The sequence below is a fragment of the Salarias fasciatus genome, chromosome 20, assembly GCF_902148845.1.
Source record: "Salarias fasciatus chromosome 20, fSalaFa1.1, whole genome shotgun sequence".
Taxonomy (NCBI): domain Eukaryota; kingdom Metazoa; phylum Chordata; class Actinopteri; order Blenniiformes; family Blenniidae; genus Salarias; species Salarias fasciatus.
The window spans coordinates 13,901,231-13,926,952 of NC_043764.1; the positions used below are offsets into that span (position 1 = coordinate 13,901,231).

Sequence of the window (25,722 nt, forward strand, 5' to 3'; positions counted from 1 at the left end):
CTCTCCGCCGAAAAAAAGACATGCACACACACGCGCATATATACACACACACACACACACACGCACGCACACAACACCCACGTTGTTTGCCGTGCCGAATCACATTTGCAACATCCCCAGTTTTACGAGGCTCGACTCTCGCCCGTGTTTATGCTTTCAAATCCGACGCGCGCGCGTCTGGGGGAAGAAAAAAAAAGGAAGAAGAAGAAGAAGAAGAAGAAAAAAAAAAACAAGAAAAAAGGAGGAATCTTGCAGAGATGATTTATTATGCGCATCAAGTCAGCTCGCCCTGCGAGGAAGGGAGGAAGGAAGGAGTGGGCTGGACGGCGGAGAAGGAGGCGATGGAGCAGCCAGAGAGGCAGCAGCAGCAGCAGCTCTGGGATGGAAGGTGCGGGAGGGAGGAACGCGCACGCACCTGGCGGAGAACTGCGCCCCCGTGCGGCGGACCGCAGTACAGCCTCACAAGAGGGGGGCTCCCCGGCTCCCGAGGTATTTTTCTGAGGTTCAGTTGAAAAAGAAAAAAGCTGAGATTGGGAAACTACATAACTGGAGAAACCCTGAGCAACAAACAAACATATACACACACACACACACACACACACACACACACACACACACACACACACACACAAAACCTGCCACCGACTGACGACGGCTCTCTTTTCATGTCAGAGTTTGCATGTTCTAACTGTGTTTATGGGTTTAGTCCGGGTTCTGTGGTTTCTTCTTGCAGAACCAAAAACATGCATTTGAGTTTTTCTTGTGTAAATGTGAGTGTGTGTGACTCACCTGTGATACACCAGTGACCTGTTCATGGTGTATCCTGTCTCCACCCACCAGACAGTATGACTGACTCCATCGCCCTGCAGTCCTGAACTCGATGAAGACGATGGGAGGAGACAACCAGCTGAAGATATGGTGCAAAACAAGAACTATTTCAGCACTTAGACTCATATTTTTTTCAGTTTTCTTTTCAACAATCATATTTTGCACATACACAACACATATACACCATGTACCCACACCCACACCCACACACACACACACACACACACACACACACACACACGCACACACACACCAGTCATAGGCACAGATTTGTCACCAACATAAAAAGTGTGGAGTTCTCCGACTGAAAAGTGAAATTCACTTTCCTTTGTTCATAAAACAGAAGATGAAAACCGCTCTCCAAAGAGGTTTTCAATCACAAAGCCTAAAAGTGCTCCGCTAACCTGTGAAGAAGCTACAGGGATTTAAAGACATCAGTTTACTGCAGTTCCTTTCTCTCTCAGTGCAACAATAACAGAAGCTTAACTGTATATATGTTGTTTTTTTTAAGGGACGGACGAAACATTATCTCTAAGATACATTAGAATGAAACAAAATCTCATAAATTGTCTGGTTTGAAATTTGAATATCCAAAGATCGTTAAGCACAACATGCAACAGCCTTTCGCAATGGGCTGCACACCGGGATAATGGTTTCCTCACACAGACTAAAAACATGCATTTGAGGTTTATTGGTGACAGTAAATTGCCGGTTGGTGTGAAAAACGGTGTGTGTGAGTGTGATGGACCGGCAACCTTTCCAGGGTGAACCCTGCTGACACCCATTGCCAGCTGGGACTGGCTCCAACCCTTAAATTGGATGAAGCAGTGCAGAGGATGGATGGATATTTTAAATATTCTCTAATTACTTCTTACTGTGTGGGGAAAAGGTCTTCTTGACCACACATAATGTGGTCATGTAATGTGTTCACCAGCAGGACGTTTCAGTCTAAGCTCCTTTCATTGATTGAAAAATGAAAAATGAAAATTACTCAATCAGAAAAAGGACTTGCCTCTTTGTTCCAGGCAGAAATACTTTTTTGTGCTTAACATTTGAAGGTATTTTATTTTCTTAGGCAAAAGCAGTGCAGAATCCATCCATCCATCCATCCATCCATCCATCCATCCCCCACAATCACAAAAATGCATGTTTTTGGATTGTTGGAATTAAAGTGGAGTAACTGTAGAAAACCCATGTTTGCGCATGGAGAACAAAGAAACAGCACTCACACATTAAGAGCTATAAGTCACAGAAAATTACTTTAAATGTTTATCTTTAAGGGATTGCACATTGTTGTGTGTAAACTGAAGAGGGAATAGTAAAGAAATTGTTTCATAATTCAGGAGAGTCTTCTCCCGTTGAAGGCGAATCACTTGTCACACATCTGCTCATTAAATATGAAGGTACCGTCAGGAGTGTTGTTGTCACTGTAAACCAGGCGAAACCTGTTTTTACACTTCAGTTTTTTGAGCAGGTTAAACACAGGAGTCGATAAAGTGTTAATTGGCAAGCTTTACAGATTTTCAGTGTTTGTGTTAAAAAAGTTTCCTGACACAATCGGAGCAAGCATTGAGAGAACTGTCGATTTTCTGATGTCATTCTCAATAAGAAAGCACAGAAGAGTTTAAAAAATAGTCAGACCGTTTGTTTTGCAGAAAGCAAAGACCTGCGAAACAGACTTGTTGTCAGTGATAATGACTATATGCTATATTCAGAAGAAAAAAAAACAATTCTTAAAAAGTGACTGTTTTCATTTGGTTCCGTCATTCGGTTGATTCAGTGCATTAATGCCTGTTAATGTTATTCGTTCCACTTGAGCTTGTCTCGGCATTCGATTTAACGGGTTAATATGAAAACGTACTGCTGAATGCATCTCAGCGTCAGTATGGCGTTCACCTCTCAATCTGTCTGGAAAGAAAACACACTCCAAAACACAGGATTAATGCCATGGTTTTTTGATAATTAATCCAGCGACAAAATATGATGATTTATAGATCACTAAGGCAAATCTTAGGCTTGTGATACTTCCATCCATTCCTCACCATTTTCTTGTTTAGCTTTAACAAGCCTGGACAGGCAGAATAAAACGCACCGGACTTGAGCAGACTTAAGAGGCAGGAGTGGCTGCCAGTTATAATATGTGTGGTCGGTGAGAGCCATTAGACCTCAAGTATACATGGAGCAGAAAACCAGTATAATGAGCTGCAAGTGCCCGAAAACATCTGCAGAGTGGGGTGTTGAAATGACTCAGAAATATGTGAATGTGACTTCTTCCTTTGTGTGTGGCTGGAGTGTGCGCGCTGGCTGAGTGACATCCCTCAAAGTAGCTTTTGATTGGATGAGATTGAAGTGGTGAGGGTACAACTGAACCTGTTTTGAAATGTGCCACTCTCTCTCCACAGAGAGAAAGGAAAATACCTGGTTGCCATGGAAAAGCTGCAAAGCGGGTCTAACCTGCGGTTAAAAGCTATTTTACAGGAAGGAGATGTTTCACCTGAGCTCCTTTTGACTAATGCAAGAGCACCCTTAACAAAATCGAAGATAGCTGCAGCAACATATTAGACCAATTTCTCTCTGCAGAGATTTGGGATCAATTTTAAGATTTTGTTCTCTTTACTTTTAAGGATAACCATAACCTCAGAAAACGCCTTTAACAGGATTTCCTGCCTGAGCGTAATCTCAGACCTTTAGGTTCAAACCTACGCTCCATAATTAAATCTTTGGGGGGAACAGACTGCAACTGTTCTATCTCACCTCAGCAGTATCTTCACGTGAGACACGAAATAACACACTGAATCACACAATCTTGTTTAGATGTACGTATTGGATACTTCTAATATCATTTCATTTTGAATTGCATCCGATTTTTATGGATCTGATGTTATAAGTTGTTTTTTTTTTCTGTTTCATTGCTGTTATTTTTAATGCTTTGACATCAATGTTCATCAGTATCAAACTCTGCTTCCGTTATATGCTAAATGGACTTTCCCGATTCATACACAGTCACGGTTTTTTAAAATGAACAACTGAGCTACATATGTCCAGAAAATACTCTGTAAAAGCTCGATATCAATGGAAGTAAACTATTTCCCACAATGCAGCAGTCATCCTGCACTGCAAACACCTTGGAATGGAGGCTTTTTCAGTCTGCAGATCCTACAGTACACACAAAAAACCTCCAAGAAGCTGCAGTTTGCTTATCCTGTTGTGAAGAATCAAGATAATACCCTCAGTGAGCTCAGACTCTGGACGGCGTTGAAGCAGAGAGGTTCTCCATGAACTTCAAGGAGCAGAGTTCTAATTGATAAGCTACCATCATTCTGAACTCACGCAGGGTGAATTATGCTATCCATCTAAAGATTGCTTATTAGAAAATAGAATCAATTATATTAAAAACAGCTGGTTGCTGTTGAATGCTGGATTTTGTAGAACAGAGCTTCATTGGTCGGTTCTCTCAGTGCAGACTTGAAGGGATGAAGGGAGAATGGAGTTACTTTTAATAAGCATGGTAAATTCTCATTCTGCCACACAGATCAGCCCAAGCAGCACAACCTTTCCACACACACTTGGAATGTAGTTTCATATTTTGCCTCCTTTAATGTTTTCGTGCATTGTTTTTTTTTTTTTTTTTTTTTCGGTCTGCCTCCCGAACGTCTAAAGCTCACCTTGCTCCCGGTGTTTCTGCCGTATTGCACCATTCCTTGTCGATCCCCTCGCGGTTTCTGTTTGATTTTAGTGTCTTGTCATGTTTGTCTGGATTTCAGCTGCCTTTGTCCCTGTGTTTTTCCTATCTGGTGACCTCATGTCACTCCTGCGTCTGGTTCTTTCCCCCCTTTATTTTGAGCAAGACTCGTAAAATTTGAATGATGTTTGGGCCATATGAATGCTCACTACTAGAAGGCCAGATTGTAAAGGGGTACCTCTGACTTATTTATTGCAATGAACTCAGTGAATGTCTTTGAAATGCATTTATTGAAAAAAAAAAAAGTGTACATGAATTTATGTGTTCTATTTTTTTTTCTATTTTAAACTTAGCAAAACATTTATTTGCCTACCTCCTGACAGCACTACATAGATGTCGTACAAGGTCACAATCTGATGTGAGAGTGACTTTTTGCACCGAAACTTACTGCTATCTTGAAATATGAGATTTTCATGTGTAACAGTGTCACATCTAATCAACATATAGAGTAGTTAGAATCACATTGTCTGTTTATGAGCTTAAATCTACACAAATGTTTTGTTGTTACCTGACATGAGCTCTGTTGTGTTATGGTTTTTCTCAGTTTTGGTTTGGGTAATGGCATCTATTCAAGTTTGGGGTTTTCTTTTTGCTGAACTCCCACAGTCATTGTTGTTTCCATTGTGTATTTATTAACATGGTATTGCTGTTCTCTTGTAAGTTCATTATTAATAAGCAAAAAGCTTGTGCTTTGCTACACTCTCTGAAATGGACAACCAGAGCCATGTTGAAAGCTCACATGCACGCGTTCAATAAATGAAATATTGCCGCAGAACAAACAGTCCAATCACAGCTGCATTGATTTTAACTTTCCAGAAGTTTAAATGCAGCTTCAGGGGTGACACTTTCAAAATGCTGATTCTTCATACTCTGAAGCTGAAATCTCTTTCTGCTGTGTTTACATCAGGCAACGCGTTTTGTCTGACCGTCCTGGAAAATGGACTGTCCCCTCTTTTCTCTTCTAGAAGTTCCTTCTAATTGTGAAAGTTGTTTTCTTTCACTTACCCAAACTGAGAGCGTGAGGATAAAAGGGAGCCGTCTTCAATTGTACAGGCCTCTGAGAGGAATTTGTGTTATAAAGGAAACTTACTCCAGTTGACCACAATTGGGAGACTGCATTCACTAAGTAAAAAGAAATTGGGTTGCTGGAGGTACTGAATCGCAGAAGGCTGACGTTTCACTGTTTTTGATAAGCATCCGCTGACAGCTTTAGTTCATTGTGAGCAGACGTATTTCCCCATGACTGCAGCCAACGTGTTCCCTCCTCTAATTCTCTTCTTCGGTTTGGAATTGTACTCTTCCACTTTTTTTCAGATTAACAGCCGCCCTTCATTACTCTTCCTGTCTGTTTTTACCAGTGTAGTTATGTTACCCTTTCATTCATTACCACCTTTTTTTCCCAAAGCCACAAACACAGGTCAATATCTGTAGCGGGTTCCCAGAATCCCTATCTGTATAACTGTAGGTCCCCCAGTCACTCTGACTAATAGGAACCCCATTAAACCTGCATTGATCATCCTCATTCCAGGCCCAGGTTTCCCTAACATGGCCAGAGCCTCGTTAATAATGCTCTATACAGCAGCCATTTGACATTTCCTTTAATTATGCCTGTAATTTATTCATGCACTTGATCCTAGGAGCTTGTTGTGAAAAGCTTCCTGGAGGAATATTTTATCCTGCTCCTCCTGAGGCCCCCGGATTAACCATCTTAATAGCAACCCCCTAAAGGTAATGCTGCCTTCACAATGTGCGAGTCTATGTGTTTGGAGGGACCGCGCGCATATTTAGCCTATGCATGTGTGAGTGTGTGACAGCACCGTGCGCGTTACCTAAGATGCACGTTTTTAAGCCGCAAAAGTCATTAGGTTTTATTCCTCAACCATTCAGAGGGCTGTAAATTCTTCTGTATTACTCGCCGTCTTGTCTAATTTCAGGAGAGTGTAAAGAAAAGTGAAAAGGGATGGAAGGCGTGCGCTTATCTCACAATGCAGCGACCCTCATGTTTAACCCAGTTTTGCGGGAGGAAAAACATCACCGCTTAATTTGCTCACTCTGCAGGTTGGCTAACCGGCGGTGAAACACTGCAGTTTTTCCACAATGTGGAGTAGAAACACACACGCACACACACATATACACACACACACACACACACACACACACACACACTTCAAATGGGATTTAAGATGTTAATTATGATGCTTCCTGATCACAGAACATTGCTCAAATCTTCATTCGCACACCTGACAGAAAACCTTGGAGGGTTTTGTGTGTGTGTGTGTGTGTGTGGGGGGGGGGGGGGGACGACTGCAAAGTAAAGCTGAACGGGCCACGCACACGGGCGCACATGTGCACACACACACACACACACACTGAACGACGTTTATTCTAACCTTAATCATATCTCCTACTTTACAAGCTGTTGCCAATCTAAAACGTGTTAGATTTACAAAGTGATCGAAATCTTTTTTGCAAAGTTGTTTCTGTCTCTCAAAATAAGATATTTCCCTTTTAGATAAATGTGATTTCTGTCCCTGTAACATTATTAAAACCTGGTTGACACACACACACACACTCACACACACACACAGACAAACATGCGGGCCCTTTCGAAGATAGAATCGGGAGGCCTATTTGTCACTTGTAAAATGGAAAGTAATTTGACAATTTGTCAATTTGTCAGGACTGGAGGAAACTCTACACAGCCAACTGTATTATTTCATGAAAAATTGAGGAGCCATAGCAAGCAAATATTATGTAAACGTACATCAGCCTCACAGTTATTGCTATTCTTTTTCTCAAAGCCATTTCCTGAGTTTACTTCCTTGTTCCGATTTATAATACATTCGAACATGAAAACATCTCTCAGGATTATTGTCAATCTAAAACAACTTGGGCCTTTTCTCCCCCCCTCTCTGTTTTACTGAGACACTCTTGGTGGTTCGCTCTATTTTTCTCTTTCATATCAGGCAGCATCAGATTCTGGTTGCCTTAGTTCATTAGTTAGGCTTCTTTCAACAGCGAGGCATAGAAGACTAATGGGCCAGAATACCTTTTAGTGCATCCTGCAATTCCATGGCTGTGCTGGATCAAGAATTTACTCTCTACTACAGCTGATTAAGCCTCGGCGCTTCTAAATGGTGAGCTCCACTTTGAGATAAATCCACCTTCAGGTCAATAAAAAAAAAAAAAAAAAAAAACTCAAGAGACCTGCAATTGGAAGACAGCTCATAAGGTCTGCATAAGGCCAGTACGGTTATTTCTGTAGTAAAATGCAAGATATCTGAGCATAGATGGAGATGTATAGGGCTGCAATGCAATTATGAAAGGCAGTAGCACTACATCTGTAATCTTATTATAAAAAAAACAAAATGGCTTTTTCCTTTGCAAAAGGAAGTAATACTATTTGTTGAAAAAGAAATCATTTTTTGATGTATAATTTTCAAACAGTTTAGCAAAGAGTGAAGCTAATTAAATGTCACTGTTCAGCAGCGGTAGGAACCACATCCATTTTTTCTATTTGCGCCAGTGATCTTCAAAGTGCTGAACTGATCTCTCGTTAACTTAATCTGGGATAAGTATGTCCTTTTCATCTTTAAAAATAAATCGAGGCAAAAAGGTATTGAAGAGTGAAACTACTCACTAGATCACCGTCCGTAATATGGATTAATTTAAATGATACCATCAGCTTTAGTGTAAAGTGTACAGGTGTGCTGCGGGCTATATGCAAAGACTTAATAACAGAGATTTTAAATGACCATGAAAAAGTGACGATTTTGTATTAAAGCTAGTCAGGAGAGGCACTGTGTGTTTCACCTGTTCTCTCGAAAAGTTGAAAAACTAATGCCATTCATGTGTGTCAACAAAATTATCCGTTTTTTCTGTTGAAACATACACGATCACACACGTCTACTTTTCTTCTACTGCTTTTGAAGCTTGTTAATGAAGGTGGATCACTTATGGTTTATTTCTCTGAGAAGACACAAGTTGGACAGTGTATTAACACCAAAGCATGGAACAACATTTAAAAGTCACATCCAACCAAAAGTTCCCACTCGAGTGAGATAAAGCACACGAGGTTGAACTGAAAGGCTCAATCTCCCACACTCTGAAAACCCCTGACTTGCACACAAAAGGCGATATAACAGAGCAAAGAAACGTTGTGAATGTCGTAACGGTCAGTTGGGCTGTCAGAGGTGTTGTTTCACCTCGATGGCCATTCAGACACTATAGTCTGTAGTGTTATTAAGCAACTGTCCTGCTAAGTGTTTTTCAGGCAAGAGTCTACTTGTGACCACTGGTGCGTTTTTGTCTAAACAGTTTTCCAGCTTGTGGAAATATGGTTGTTGAGGAGTTCCCTCTGCTGCATTATATATTTTCATAGCTTAATAGAGCACCACAAATGTCAGTGAAGACAAAACAAACAAACAAACAAACAAAACAACCTCGCACACATAAATGCTTCATGCCTGTAGTTGTGTGTGTCTGCTGTAGGATCAGAACATCTCAGGTTTTAAACTGAGCTAACATACGGCAACTTAAAGAGGAACAAAGGGCCAGACTGCCTCTTACGCACTACATTACCCTTGCAGTAATTTGGGGTTTACTACTTTACTCGAGGGTCCTTTAGGAGTGTTTGTGGTGTGTAACGACACACACCGTGCATTTGAAAGTTCGCAATTTTAATGGTGCACACACATCAGAGTATCCTCCACCGCTGGCTTGTTCAGAGAGAGTCTATCTGCAGGACCTCAAAGCCTGGGCGAGATTAAAGTGCACTGACATCATGATCTCTCTGTGCCTTTACGAGCCCGGTGAAAGGTTCCTAAATCCTGAACTGGCGGCGCAGACAGAATTAGACTCGCCGCCTGTAGCCTTGCGGTGCAGAGCAGAGCAGAAAGCGTTGGGGAAGGAGCAGGTGGCGGCATTCAGAACTGCCCACGTCCCCGGTGCCAATCTCAACAGACATTTCCACTGCAGCTGATTTGGATATAAATGCTGCCAGTGGCGACACATGAAGTGAAAAAAAAAAGAAAGAAAAAGAAGCCAAATCAAAGTTGCTTTAATGCTTTCGTTTCAGCCGGCGGAGGGGGAGGGGAGGGGAGGTGTTAAGTGCGGTAGATGGTGGCAAGAGGGGGTTGTTAAAGAGAACAACTTGCCATGTGCTGCGAATTTTCAGATGGGGGAATCTGTCCTGCTCCCGTACTTCAACCCACATCATGAACTAGATTTAAATTATGCTTTTAGGCAGCCGCAGCTCTTTGTATCTGTTAGGATTGTCAGGCGTAATGTATCACATGTTTATCCCCACGTATGCGCGCGCGCTGGTTTTGGTTGTGTTGCCTATAAATATTTAAAACTGTAAAACTGTTGTTGGGCAGGCAGATGATACAAAAGTACTCTCAGCTGAATATTCATCACCTATAAATATTTTACCTCTCACTTCAACAGTTTTCCAGTCTATACATATTCTCACATGTGTGTTGTTTTCAGAGATCAGCGAGCTGCTTGGTGTTTGGCTGTCTGACATATGCAATCAATAAAGCCACTGAACCTACAAGGTCAGCCTACTTCAAATGAAATTGCCAATTTTTTCTCAAGCAAAAAGCTGCAATCTATACAATCTCACAGGAGACGACTGCAGGAATGACTTTTTCTTATAACTTCACATTTTCAGGGACCAGCCACAGACGACATGGGCAGAAAGGAAGAAAGAAAGTAAATTTTATGAGTCATGTTTCTTATTTAACATCCGGTAAGCACTCGCTTAAATGAAGCAATGCTCCTTACAAAATATTTTATCGATATTTCTTTTTTCGACTAACCTGCTTAACCCAAAAAGTGCTGCGCGGTCCTTATTGAGCCCCTCTTCCGATGAAATGTTTGCTTTCTTCATGGGAAAACGAGAATTGAGGCAGTTGGGAGTCGTGTTTGCTTTAATTTTGAGAGCATTACAGAGGCTTATATGTATTTGAACCCTTTGCAGTGAAGTGGAACAAACAGTTGGGATGTCACCGAAGTGGGCCGACTCCATCCCAGTCCTCTTTAGGGAAGACCCCCCCCAACCATGAACGCTCATCACGGGACAACCGGCTCACACACGCACATCGATGCGACTGGTATTTGATCGCACTCGATGTTCTCAAGTGTTCAATGAAAGGATTTATCCCAGGTGATTGGAATTCAAATATGTACAGGTCCAAGGTGCAGACCACTTTATGGATTTTCAATAGTCTCCTCCTAATGAATGTTTTCACTCTCTGCTTGTCGAAGACACAACGATCGACTGTGTTTTAGCACGCATTAAAAGCATTACAAATATTAGCTCAGGCAGGAAAACAGACAAAAACGGCCTTTGCTGGTTTTTAAAGATCTAAACAGTATCAAGAAAATGCAAAAAAAAACAACAAAAAAAAAACACAATTAGCCTCAAACAGCTGCTTGCAAGCAACCACTCTGCACTTCTTTAGTGTCAACTTGTACATTTTTCAAGAAACGATTCATGCAGAAATCCAGCGAAACGGCAAAGTTTTGTCATTAAGGCCGCTGCGCAGTGGCAGATCTGCTTGGCTCTCAATTTTTTATGGACGATCATTAGTCGGTTAAGGGTGAACACATCTGTTTCTGCATGCCGTTGCCAAGCCGAGCATTGTGAAGTCAAACTCCTGAATAATTCAAACTTCTCGATTAACATAAAGAATCTCCGAATGGTCAACATGCTGACTTATGGGTATGCATGGGCCACATAATCTATATTACATGTGTATGAAGATAAAGGTTCGGAGCTCTGCGAGAATGCACTGGCCTGGATTAAGTCTTTTAGTTAATACTTGTACTGTGAGATTCTCACACTGTAAATAAAGCAAATATAACACATTATGTTACAATACACAGGCTGAGCCACATGATAAAGCACACGCTCAGTAGTAAGTAGTTTCTCAGTGTTTTATTTTTACTGATACGACTGTTCACGGCTGTTGGTATTCTTCACTTCATGCTCATGAGATGCTTTCAGTTTGAGTTGCAAAGGTTTGCATCTACATAGTCTACCAATGTGGTAAATGTTAGTGTTCTCTTGCACTTGTAATACTGATTTATCTCTGTTGCAGTAATTGATAATTTCACTTTGGTTTTTATCACGAATCGTAAAAATAAATGAAGATAAAGTCGTCTTCCCCCAGATGTTTCCTGTCGTTTCTGGCTCGCCTCCCAAAGGGGAATGAAACTACACTTAATTAGCTTACAATTTTTAGTATGTTTTCTATGTATTGTTGATTTTTGAGTGAATGTGATGACAGTCCTGCAGTTATTCCTGTGAGACACTTCTCATGTCCTTACTGCTGTATTATTAAGGCCTGTTTTTCTCCATAGCAAGTCAACTTGTACCATAGATTTTTTTGCTGCAACCAGGATTCAGAACCTGGTACAATATAAAAAGCATAAATACAGCCCTTTGTCACATATTCCCAGTGTGGACTTGTATTAAAGTCGTTTAACATTTCGATTTTTCCCCCGGGTACCAGAATGTCTTGTGAGCTGCCTATAATACTGTTAAGTGGTGATGATGTAACTTCTCGTATTGCACTGCAACACAGATATTACACACATTCTCACACATTCACACCCCTGGGTCTTGAGTCAATAAATAGAGGCAGCAAGCTTTAATTGCACTTATCAGTCAACATTTACTCCCGGTCCATCTCAATTTAACACCCATTGCAAGGCCGTGATCATATCGGGCGACAGATATGAGGTAATCCACGGACAGTACGACAGAAAGCTGTGCACGGCTTGATGTTTCCAGTGCAGGCTGCACAATAGGAGCAGTCATTAAAAAGGCATGCAGGCTGAGCATTCTTCTCCAATATGTGACACGTGTTTTGTGTTGTTTTGAAGCATCCTTTCTGAAGAACGGCACTTCTCTGCACAGTGTCAAAGCCGGTCTTTCCACGCCGCCGTCTCCCGCTGTAGCACTCTTGTCAGGATGACACTTAAGGAGCTGTATCAGATGCTGCACGTGAAAACAACGGAGGATAGGCACATGATAACATTCCCAGCCTCTTTCAGGTCAGTGCAGTGCACAATTTCTTCTTCACACTGAGGAGAGTGGATCCTCTTCTGCTGTGGCTGTTCACTGATGCAGTGTAAATAAATGAATTGTGTGAATGAAGCAGTATGCAGCACTGAAACCTAGTGATGCTTTGATTATACTGTGATGTTATTTGATTCATTTTCCAACCTCATCTGAATAAAATGTGCATATTTTATTGACTATATTAATGCAGTAATGTTGGAAATGGTTCTCAACTGATTGAATACATCAAGAGATCTGGAAAAAAACATTTTTATACGCCTGAAAACTTAATTCCCCTCAAAGCTGTTCAGACATTGTTTTTTACTTTTTCATCACTAATTAGAATTTCTCATCACGGCTCTTTTAAAAATTTCCTTAAGGTTAAAGTCAGATTGAAATGCAGGCCAACTGAGTTTTGGGAAAAAAACTGGTTTTGCAACATTTTGCCAAAAATTTAAATCGACAACTTTTTGGAGTTTTTCTTTTTTCTTCTTCTTTTTCTGGAACAAATTTAAACAATTCTCTTTCTCATCTTCTTTTGCGCGTGCGCATGTGGGCGTGCGTGTGTTTTCCAAGGTTGAGGGCCGAGCCCGTCTTTTGTCATGTGTAAGGCTGCCACTTGAGTGTGAATGAAATATTCTAATAAAGGAAGCAAACTGAACCTGGTATATCAGTCTATGGCAAGAAATAACAAGAAAATAACTCAGCAGGGCTGCATATTTTGTAAATCTGTTCAAATAAAGCTGCAACAGACCAGCAGAGAAAACAGAACATTTCATCCTTCTACAGCGTGAAATAAAAGACTCTGATCCAATATCAAGAAGCAAATGAAAGCAGAAGCAGAAGCAGGTTGTGTTGCTGATGCTGATTTTAGGAATGTTATGATTACAAGAGTGAATAATGATTAGAGATTAAATATCTACAATATGAAATGAAGTCTGCTTGGTTAAACAGTTTGCATTCCCAAGCCAAACCCATTCTGTCTGAGAACAAGTAGATCAATCTAGAATAGGCAGTTTCATTAAAGTTCGTGTCAGATTGTTTTTAAGGTTTTGTAGCTCATAAGAAGTGATGCTGAAAGTCTCCTGTTTCCTTGATGTGAACAGCCATCTGAGTGATCACTAGGGGGCATTGTTACATCACAGGAGGAAAACCCCACCGACAATAAAATATACATCCATTACCATGGCAACAACATTTTCAACACCCCTACCTGAGTCTGTGGGATGTGATCGCGTGCGGCTCCACAACACGAGACACAGGTCAGAGTGAACCACCACTGGGAATGTACATATTGATAAAAAAAAAAGAAATTGCTTTGTGGCGTCAGAGTCAGCCCTTGAATGAAGAGTTTTCAATTTGAGTTGAAACCCTCTTTCTCACACCCATGTGCAACAGAATTACATACATTAAAACATAGTGAGACTCAGGCGTGGCCAGGAATCGACAGATCTCACTTATCGGAGCGAAGTGTTTGGAGCCACAGAGAAACACAACTCCAGGTCAAGACTAGAGGTCAGCGCCGCACAATGGCCTCATAATGAGTGAAAATGTGTGATCTCCTGGCAGTGCTCTGGTGTCTCTCTCAATGGGGGGGGGGCGATGTCAAGGTTCAGGACCTGGTGTTCACTGCCGGTTCGAGTGGTAATTGGAATGTAAGCTCCTTCTCTATAGCACGCCAATTAGGTTTGAACCTTGTGGGAACAGAACATGGCATGGATAACTCGACAATGAAGTGCTTCGCTTCATGGTATATGATTTTGTTGATAAAAGTTTTACCTTTTTTTTTCAATATTTTTACCATATTTGCAACCCAAAAGGAACATAAAAGTCACATCAAAGTTTGAGATGGTTAAAAGATTCACAGTGCAGTTGACACTGTGGTGCACAAAGCAGCAGTTTAGTGAAGGTTTTTGACACAATAATACAACAAAGCCCGTTATTGACAGCCGAGGCATGCCTGTAACTTTAAAATCATAAACACATAGTAGGACTGAGAACGTTTGCCAGGGAAAATCTATTTTTGACCAGAGTGTTTATGAGATGAGCCTGAGTATCCGTCGGTATGTGAGTTGATCACACAGAGCTGCTCCTCATCAGAAAGAAGCCAGGTTTGTTTAGTCTCTGACAAAATAACTGACATTTAAAGTGATGCATCTGGAACTCATAGGTTTATTAACACGAGAAATTATGTTTTGGACATGGAGTCAATCCCAGCTGACGGTAGACAGACCTAGAGTCATCGGGCCAACAGACAAATCAGAGTCACCAATTGACCTAAAATCAGTTTTTCTTTCTTTCTTTTTTAGGGAAGCCAGACAAAATCTACCTGTGCAAAAAGGGAAAGAGAAAGTTCTGGACAGAAATGCCTCCAAGCCTGGACTCAATCCGGGGATGGCTCATTATCAAGAGAGACTGTTCACATGGACTCCAGTGTATAGCCGAAAAAACCCCCAAAACATTTTCATTCAAAAAACAACAAAAACCCTGATGTCAAACAGCTGTGCCAATTAATATATTGTACCACTCAGCTAATTAACTGTTTGAGTAATCATAACACCTATAGTTACTATCCTACTAAAAATCACAAACAGCAATTATACTTAATGTGATTTAATCAGTGTTTCTTTAAAATCTTTGATTCAATTCACATATTCAGTTTCACTGGAATGACACTGCAAAACTGTAAAAAAAATGTTGTTTGTTTCTGGTTTATTTCCAGATATGTCTCTGTGTGTTGTCAGATTATTGAGACTGGAAATACAATCAAATTCCTTCGACCTTTTTTATCAACCTGCACATGTTGACTCAAGAACTGTTTGTGCCTGGAGAATGTTTGGCCTTCCTTTGCACATTCTTTCAGTCACTCGAAGAGCCACCTCAGGTGACAGGATGTTTCACCCCTCATGAAGTTAAAAAACACAACACATTTTTACGTCTTGTATGTGCTAATAATAGTGTTTACTCAGTCACAGAGCTGATTCGGCTCTGCTGCTGCTGCAGACCTGCGTGAACTCAGATGGGCGTGAACCGACACAAGCAGGCATATTTTCCACCAGTCATAATTTGAACTGGTGTTTACAACAGGAGAGGAAAGTACAAGCAGCGGCTTGTGTGCTGATTAATCTCCTGCACTATCAACTTTAGATTTGTCTTTGGCCGCACATGACAAATATATAAGAATATTAGATGCAATGTTCACACTGCAGTCATTCATCCCATTTAGAAGCTAGCAAAGGGCAATTATGTACTGTACCTCAATGAGGAGCTGTTTGTGAAAAGGCTCAACTTGTTTCTGCAGTATCATAATGATGCCTGAATGGCTACAAATACCATTAACTCAGATACTTGTTTGTTAAGGCTTTCATTCTCAAATTAAAACATTTACATTTGCTTTAAAATAAATTAGGTAAATAAGATGATTGTAGCCCATTTGACCCCAAGACTGTGATGCATCTGATTTTAAAATACACCAATACTTGCTTTAAGGAAAGAGAGGAGGGAATGACTCTTACCTTCAGTGAGAAGACTCAAACTACAGACCACACTTACTTTAGGTTACCAGTTATGTTTCTGAACCACGGGGCAGGAACCAGGAACACTGTGAGGTGAGGTGAGACTCCAGCATGTGCAGCCTCATTCAAACCTGTCACACTTTATTTATTAATCAGCACAAAGTTGTTTTGGTAGTCAAGTATGAATAATATGTTTCTTTATTAGATTTCTAACACATCTGTGCTTAAGCATTTTTTCTAACAGTTTTTTTTTTTTTTTTTGCTTTCATTCCCCACATTGGAACAAGATATGTATCTTCTACTTGAAACATTATTAAAGCTGGTTAATTTCTGTTTAAAATTCTGCAGATGGAGACATGACCAATTTCCCAAATTAAAATTAATAGAAAAAAGTTTATGTAAATATCTCAAGGCGTTAAAGACAACTTTGTGTGAAGTGCAAATAGAAAGTTCTTGTAATTGCGTATTTAATGCTTAAATAAATTGAACAAATGATCTTACCTGTTACACTTACAGTTTTAATTCATAGATTTTATCAGCTTTTATATTTCATCTTTATTACTCCATACTTAAAAAGCTCACTACTAACATAATATGTTCTATTGACATTAAAGTTCGAACCTTTTGTTATTGGTCAAAACTTATTAGTTGAGACGCGCATGATTTAACAAAAAAAGAGAGCATGCATTCAACTGAGTTCAACTCAGTTCCAACTCAGGGCCGTGGAAATCAGCAACACAGGTATGGAGTTTGTATGTTTTTCCTGTGCCCATATTGGCTTTCTCTCAGTACTGCTCTTTCCTCCGAGGGCCAAAAAACACGCATTTGAGACTAAGTGATAAACTGCCTGTGGTTATCAGTGTGTGTGATTGTCTCTCTGTGTTTGTCTTGAGATGGACTGGTCCAACTATCCAGGGTTTACAATGCTTGAGCTGGAATTGGCTCCAACAATCTCACAACCCTTAATTGGATAAAGCGGCCTAGAAGATGGACAAATGGATGGATAGATTATGGGTCGCTGAAGCTGATCTCCCCTGAGTGCGGAGGCTGGGGGAAAGAGACACCCTGGACTAGTTGCTTAGAGAGACAGACAACAACATACAACTACAGGCAACTGAGCAATCCAGTTGGGAATTGGACAACTGGACACATTTAGATTGTGGGAGTAGACAGAAAAAAAAAACATATAAGAATGAAATGTAATGAATTATTTCAACCTCTTTAAAGTATATGTACTGTATCCTGCTACTTAAAAAAATGAATAAATAAAAACGTTCTGAAAAAAACGTCTTGACTCCAGTTAATTGACAGCTCATGCGCGCACACGCACGTGGAACAAACTATCCTCCCCTCGTTTTTGTATACGCGCATATTTGACTTAAAGCCTTTGGGCGCATGCCAGTATTTATAGTCAATGACAGCAGCCATTCCACACGCGCGCCCACGCACGCGGAACTCTACGCGTCCTTTGACCTCCGCAGCTTCCAAAATAGAGGGTCGACCTTGTGGGGACTTGAGTCATAAGTTGCAGTTGTTGACGTCGCAGTTTTGGCCGTCAGTCAGAAAGGGCTTCACGCGCCGGGCGGCTGAGGTGAGAAAGCACGCGCAGACTTTGTGGGAAAACTTTGATGCGTCAGTCACGCTCACTCATAATGCGGAGGAAAAAGGTTTCAGCAGGTCCGCCTTTCTAACCCCACGAGCCTCTTCAGACGCAAGTAAAAGACGAATCCTGTCACCGTCTTTTCATCTTATGGGTGAGTTTAACAACAGAGTTTAAACAGACTGTAAACATGTAGCTTGAGAAAACTTTGAAATTTGTCCTTAAAAATAAAAACGCTTGTTGTAACAATATCACATAAAATATGACCTGCCAGTACTGGTAATGTTTGCAGTGAATGAAAAACAACAACAGTTATGAAAAGTTTATGTTAACTGTGAAAATTCTTCTAAGTTTTTATGCAAAGAAAATTATTTTTGATGAAATTGTTTGTGACTGGCGGTTCATAGAAGCAGGACATCCATGTTTCTGGTCCTGTAGTGGTCCTGCAAAGCCGGCCTATTCAGGACTGTCATGGTGAAATGGGTCAGTCTCCTGTCTTTGTTTGACCCGAGTTGACTGAAACGTGATAATTGGGGAATCCTGCGATCCTCGCTCCCTGTGGTGATGTTTGGTTTGGCTTCCAATCAATGAATTTACAGTGCACCAAGTGATAACATGAGAACAAGGTCATCTTTTAATTTGTACTTTGACAAACATTTTGTTGTGTTTGTTGTGAGCTGTCTCATGTTGGAGCTAGTAGTCTCAGATTAATCAATCAACAGTGCATTGAAGGATTGTCAAATATTTGCCTCATTAGGCTGAAGAATTGAATGCAGATCAGTAATAAAAACATTTACTATTGGAGTGATGATCTGCATTCTGCAATCTGAAAAAGTCCGAATTTTTCTTCATTGCCTTGTTCTGTGCAAACATCCCAATCTTTTTTTGAATCCAGAGAAAGTTGTTTTGACAAAAAATTCCTCATAAAATATGAATTGCACCTTCCACATCCATGAGTCAGTAGCGTTTTGTGGTTTAATAGAGGCGTAGAAAGGATGTTAAATCCTAAATGTCAGATGGTGAGTGGTTTGTCTGAGTGCACTTCTCATGAGGCAAGTGATTGGATGTGAACTGACAGGGGATTCATGCTGGAAATGTCATAATGACTTGACACCGTGAAATGGAAATCAAAACTTTCCAAAGCAAAGAGCTCCCCAGTGGCGATGAGAATGCGTAAATGTAACAAGGTCCCAGTCATTCACCTCCTGTTACAGAGGCTGTAAACACAGTTTCTCTAGGACAGGTATATCCAGCATATGTCGCAACATGCCCGGCACGCTGTCTCCTCCTGTCTCCTCTGCCTCTCAGAGAAAAATAGCAGATAATTGACTCTAAGCAACCCCTGTAATTGTATAATTGGAGCCTGTTGCATTACAGGTCAAACCATCGCTTTATCTTGAAGGAAAACTGACAGATTCTTCTGTAACACATACACTACATACGGCAAACTATTATAAGATCATTCAGGCATGTAGGCATCATATTAATGCAGTAATCTATTACAGTTGAATGCATTGAATGGATTAATAAAACCCCCAAATGCGTTGTGACAGTACAGAGTATATTTAGCTGCTGTCAGCATCTGAGCGGCTCATAGTTATCCATTAGGACCAGCCAGTGTATAGTAAGAGCCTTACCCGGCAGGGGGTGGGCTTCTCAGCCACTTAATCAGTGACGAGTTGTTAAGAGTAAAACTCCAGGCCTGCCACTTATAGTCAACAAAATTATGTTATCAATGTGAAGCCACTGCATGGAAGAACCTAACATAAACTCATGATCTCATTCAGCGGAAGAGTAACCATGATGGCAAATTGCATTTTGTTTTTACTGATGATGTGGTCACAGCTGGTGAATATATATCACCATATCCATATGTATAATTGCAATTAACATGCAGTAACATAAATACCATTTAAAAAAGGGGAGTATAAAATAAGTGGAGGATTAAATGACGCTAGATTTAAGTTCAGTCATTTTGTCCAAAGCTCTGTATTAGTTGTATGAAACAATCTTTAAATGTACAGTAATATTTCCACATAAACCCAACGTTTTAGTTGTCTGAGAGTGATAAAAGGTTAAAGAGCTGTTTGAAATTAAAAACACATGCTTAAAAGCACATGTCACTCTTCCAGAGAAGAACAAAAGTGAAAAAAAAAAATGTGGGCGTGTTTTTTAGAAGCACAATAGTCACATATTTTACATATCGGTAGTCCCAGGAAAAAAAAGCAATGATGTGGATTAACTGTTTAAGTACTGTTAAAGACGATAATCTAAGAATGTTGCATAAATGAATAAATTAAGATGCCTGGAGGCTGCTTAATCTGCTCTTGAGAATGAAGATAACAGCTGTCAAAAACACTGGGCACAGATGATCTCAGTATTTTTTTTTAACAATATAGAGCTGAATTTATTCTAATCTTTTGGTCTTAAGTTTATTAACCAGTTCCAAAAACAGCCTCCACATTCTGCGTGCCATGTGAATCATTAAGAAGACTTGTAAAGAAGAGTTTTTAGGTTTGATGAGGAATGGCAGGTGGCTTTGCTCTGTCGTTCCCATGCTCCTTCCTGCTGTGAGTTTGTGTAGCCGCTGTCTTGCTTTTTTGTGCCATAAAAGGACACACAGACTTTCCCTCCAAACTGGCTCGTGCAGTAGTTTAATGATGTTGATCAGAAGATGACCGTGAAAGAGAAGCTGAAGCTCCGATGTGTGTATTTGGTGGGTGGATTTATTACTTTGCGCCGAGGACAGATAGTCCACACTTGGAATGCTTGTGAAATATTTACAGGAGTCACTGACACAGGAACTCACTGGTTTAAAATAGAGGAGCCGCTGTCACAAACTGATTGCGTCTTCAGGCTTTTTGGCCTCTTTACGGATTTGTTGACAGATGTGTTAGCGCCCAGCCCTCACCCGCTGAGGGATTGAGATTTTTACACTGTGGAGATGTTCTGAAAAGTTCCCAGTAAATCTTTCCAGCATGGATACCAGCGCTCTTGTTTCCATGGTGTCTGGCTTTCTGCCTCTCAGCTCCGCCAGCTCCTAACAGCCGAGAGCAGAGGTCACGACCGCTCCAGCCGACAAATGTTTGGTGAAATCAACGCCTCACACAGGGGGCACAAATAACTTTGCACCCTGTCTGAATTGGAGCAATTGAAGTTTCTCCGGCGAGCGCCAGCAGAGCGCCATGATCTGGCTTTCAGGGGTGGTCACGTAAGCTGCATCCGCCCCCTCCGCACATCACTTTTAGGAGCTTTTGGACAAGTCCGGCTGACAATAGGCCGCATTCCTCCGAGTGAGTGAAGAACATGGTTTGTTGGCGCTGAAAATGCTCCTCACAGCGTTTGTGTGGACTACTGCTTTTAAACAGTGCCCTCACTGTTGAGACCCGTCTCCAGGACAGACACTCACTTTGAGCCAGAAGTGCAGAAATATGTTGTGACATCTGCAGCAGCACATCGCCTTGTTTACTGTGACAGCGTGTCCCGGCCGCCAGACGATGAAGTAAACATCCTCTCGCTGTGTGGTCACCTCCTGCGGTGTTATCATTGGATCATTGTAAGCCCGGTTTTGTTTTGCAGTTCCGGGAGCCCTGACAGAGGTGTGCAGCGTGATGAAGGCTTGATCAAAATTGGGGGCATGTCATTCTGTCAAAACTAAATCTAGCTGTGCGGCAGGCACATAATGATGAGATAGTTTCTGTGTTCGACAGCAGTGAGGAGTTTTGCTATGATGCATGGCCTCCGTGTTCGTACATGCCCCCTGCTTGAAGGCTGGGATGAGCCACATGAGCCAGAACGGCTTCTGAGAGGCCAGAAAGAGACTCTCTGAGGCAGACATGAAGCTTAGGCTCGATTTTAGAGGTAGAATCATTCAAGCCTTTTGACGTCAGTGTTCACAATTTCAAAAAGTGAAAGCTCTCATCAAACTTGCCATAGTTTTATGCGACAGCTGAAACCTGGTTTCACATGAGCTTGATTTTTTTTTTTTTTTTACATTTGCTGTCATTTTATTCAGTAATTTGAGTATCAAACTAATTTAAGTTGTAGTGTGACTCTGCTGTGATAACATTTAGAGCAAGTTTGTGAGACGACAGAGTTGACTGAAATATCTAAAGCCTTTGAATGATGGCACCTGCTTTTGTTTTTTGTTTTTTTACCTCAAGATTCAGAGTGGGATTCAGTTTTTTAGGGAACATGTTCAATTGGATGCTGTATCCTGCTTTGTTTTTGTGAAGTGGTGACGCTATTGTAAGTCACCAGTTCCAAGCTCAGAATTTGCTTAAATTTATTGATTCCAGTTATTATCAGAACCTTGGTGTGACATCTCAAAAGCGAATCCTGATGTTTTTACGTATTTATGGCTTGTTTTCAAAACAGTTTTCGTCCACCCATCGGTCCTCTATATTGTGTTTTTAGAGAAACAGCAGTAACAAATCAAGCTGTCTGAAGCTATGTTCACCTTGAAATAACCCTGAGCAGCTTCATCTGTTTATTGGAAATAAGCCTTTCAGACAAGCGGGGAGATGCCAGCTGATTATCCGGAGCTCCTGCATGGCCTGATGGCAAGAAAGATGCATATCAACACCTGCTGAACGGTACCGCTAGACTGCACCTAAAAAGAAAAACAAAAACAAACAAAAAGCAAACTATTGTGGAAGATGACTATGAGCATGGTTGTGACCCTGTCAATGGATGAAAGTTTTGTGAGTGCGTGAGGGATGAAAGCAGGCAGCTATGCGAGAGGAGGGGGCTGGAATGCACGGAGTTTTGGGGGTGATATCTATGGCACAGAAGAGAGAAATCCATGGGAATTCAGCTCATTAGCATATGAATCAAATTCCAGCAGCAGGAAAAGACAGACAGAGTTCAGAGTGCGTTGTTATGAATGCCAGGAGTAGACGAGTGAACATATTACCGCGAGTACTGAGGTCAACGATAACGGCTGTAATATTGCAGTAATTTAGATTGCTCAGGCAAAAAAGATGATATGTTTAAAGGACAAATATTAAATGACACAAACCAGAAGTGAAGCAAGCTTTTAGACTTTGAAAATATCTTCCCTACTCACGCTGTCATTGTTAGGGAAGGGAAAATGTGTCAGAGATAATATTTATAACAGAAATGTTAATTACATCATATTGTGTTTTGGCTACTCTGTGCTTGTGGGCGTTGTACTGATTTAGCAGAATTTTCCAAAGTTAATTCTGTTATCTGCGAAACGGATCACTTCTGTGATCTAGTGTTTGCTTCCCAATGACGAACCAAAACACACAGTAGTTTGATGTTTAGCAGTCTGGTCTGACAGGTACAATATTCCCTGTTCTGCTAAAGCTTGGGAGCTTTTCTGTCCAGAGTTTGTGTGTTCTTCCTATGCATGAATGGTGTTTCGCTGGATGCTACTCCATTGTCCTCCCACAGTACAACAAGCTTTTAGGGTGCATTTAAAGTCAACTGGTTACCCTAAATGACTGATATTTGTAAGTGCATTTGTGATAGTCTATTTCTCTGTGTTTTCCCTGTGATGAACCGTGCCGGGTATAAGGGTCCAGCTCCAGAGCCTCACAATCCTCATTTGAAAAAGTGAATTGTTTGACTCATACTGCTTCAAATATTAGGAATCCTTAACTTCAAACCACAGAAACGACAAAGGACTGATAAATTTGAGGGCTCTGACGAACAGCCCCAAAACTATGCCCAAGGTATGCTCAGCTGCAGGTAACCATAGCAACATGTCTTCATTCAGCGCTATACCAAACCTTATAGACGAGACGCACTTCATTATGATTTGTGGAGAAACACACCTTTTTCTGTGACAACTCATCATGAATTCAAATGCTTTTGTGTTATGGCATCTTTCACTGGCTGATTTCGTGTTATATTAATTTATTTTTTTAATCACTGCATCATATTTACCATCAACCATGGTGAGCTTTCATGTTCTCACTGCTTTTCATGTCATTCTTCATGCAAGAGACCACCAAAGAAATCATGCTGTCATTGTATCTCTATAAGTAGATTTATCAGTGTTTTATCCATGAAAAGAAAATTTAAAGCCAGGAATAACCCAATAATCTTTAAAGTATGTTGTGACCGACTTGTTTTGTGTAAATAGATGAGAGGACGAAACGTCTCTTTTCATTAACCAAAGTTCTCAGTCCAAGTTTTACCAAACAGTTGAAACGGTAAGATTTGTTTCGTAACACCAGCACTGCCTTTGTGTGAGAAATTGGGGAGTCTGATAATTGTTTTTCCACACAAGAGCCCGGGGGTGTGTTGCAGATTTACAGTAAACAGGCGGGAAGCTTGGCTGTGAACGTGAAACCTGAAGCCCTGAGTTTAATCACAGCCTGACAACATGTTCAGCGCCAGTGCTGAAACATTTACGAACCTGATTGATGTTGTTAATTGCTATGAGACTCACCTTTTTCGCTTGTTGAAATGTGTCAAGCGGAGTGTCATCTGCATACATAGCCTGATCCGGGCCACTTTGTCCCTTACAACTCCCCTTCGTCACCACCATTTTTTTTTGTTCTGGCATTTTCCTCAATGCACCAGCTCCCAAACTTCCGACCTAACACAGAAGAGCCCCTAAAACACTCCTTAATGGACCCTTTCAATTGGGCGCACAGACCAGAACAAACACTTTCATTCACAGGGTTCCAAATATGCTAATGAAGTCAGGCCTTGTCACTTTCACAGGGGTACCGCTGTCATGGGCCTGTAATAGACAGTGGTGACGCCAGCGCTCGCACAGGGTGAAGCAAGGTGCAACTCGGATGGTTCCTGTCTCAAATACAATTTAAACTTATTGAGGCAATGAATCTCTTTAAGTGCCACAAACCCTGAGCCAAAGTATTTTCTCCCAGATTAAAGAAAAGCCAAATGAAAACAAGGAGGAAGCGGCATGTTTTATCCACTGTCAGTTACGTTTTTGACTCTACTTGATCTCGATTAGGAGGTAATTGGAGATGCTGATAACGTTGTAAGAGTCACTGGTCAACTTTTTCATTGCAGATTGGAGTTTTAAAGAGCAGTTTGATTCAGTTTGTCAGCTTCATGGTAGTTAGCCCTTGTCAAAGCTTGCTGCAGATGAATTCCTTTGATGCTGCATTTTGAGGTGAGTCAGGAACCTTAATTTCCTGACATGTTGCAACAAACGCTGGGAAAGTAATTGATTGCCAACTCATCCAGAGTAGGAGGATTAGTCATTTGTTTCTTCACCAGATTCTCACAATTTTTTTTTTTTTATTTCTTTTTATTTCGTAAACACCACATAAAAGGCCTCAGGTTTTTTTTTTAAAGGGGTTTAAAGTAGATGACATCCAAAGTCTGTGAAGATTATAGATGATGCATCTTAATGTCACACGCACACACAGGCCTGAACTCCTTTCTCTTTTTCCGTCCATCTAAACAGACACTGTGGTAGAAAGATTATTCTTCATCCTCTTCTGGTCTTGCCTGAGCGGTCTGCTTGTTTTTGCATTGTGACATGCTTCAGTTTAAAGGGTGGTGTGGGAGAAGGCTTGGGGGAGTTGGAGCGTTCACGGTAATGCACGAATGCAACAAGACCCGGCAGGTTCTGTCGCGGTTTCCTCACATTTACTGTTGAGCTTATTGACGTGGTTGCTTGATTAGATTTATAAATCCAAAAGTACTTAGTCAAGTAGAAGTACTTCACACTGTGGACTGATTGCAAACCGCTTGATCCACTGAACAAAGAAAATTAAACATCTTTTGCCAACACTTGTTTCACTAATCATGTGCACACATTCCTGAGCTTAATGTTTTTAAAAGGGAAAGCTTTGTGGTAAAAAAAACAAACAAAAAAAAACAAAGAAATTCTTAATTTGTGGGTCTTGTGATAAAGAAGCTAATCTGAATTATAAAAAATGTCTAATCGCTGTTGAAATAACAAAGGAAAAAAATGTGTGAGGCTGATGAGCCTCTAAAACTGGTTGAAAGATGG

At 40.9% G+C, this 25,722-nt stretch overlaps 1 protein-coding gene across 1 annotated transcript in view; it reads left to right on the forward strand.

The window, feature by feature from the left end:
* The first annotated feature begins 17,781 nt into the window (after positions 1-17,781).
* The window catches only part of chl1a (cell adhesion molecule L1-like a), a 47,646-nt gene continuing 39,705 nt past the window's right edge, over positions 17,782-25,722 (forward strand). The window contains exon 1 of the mRNA XM_030118235.1: positions 17,782-17,910. The gene's annotated coding sequence lies outside the window, so the exon portion shown is untranslated. The remainder of the gene's footprint in view (positions 17,911-25,722) is intronic.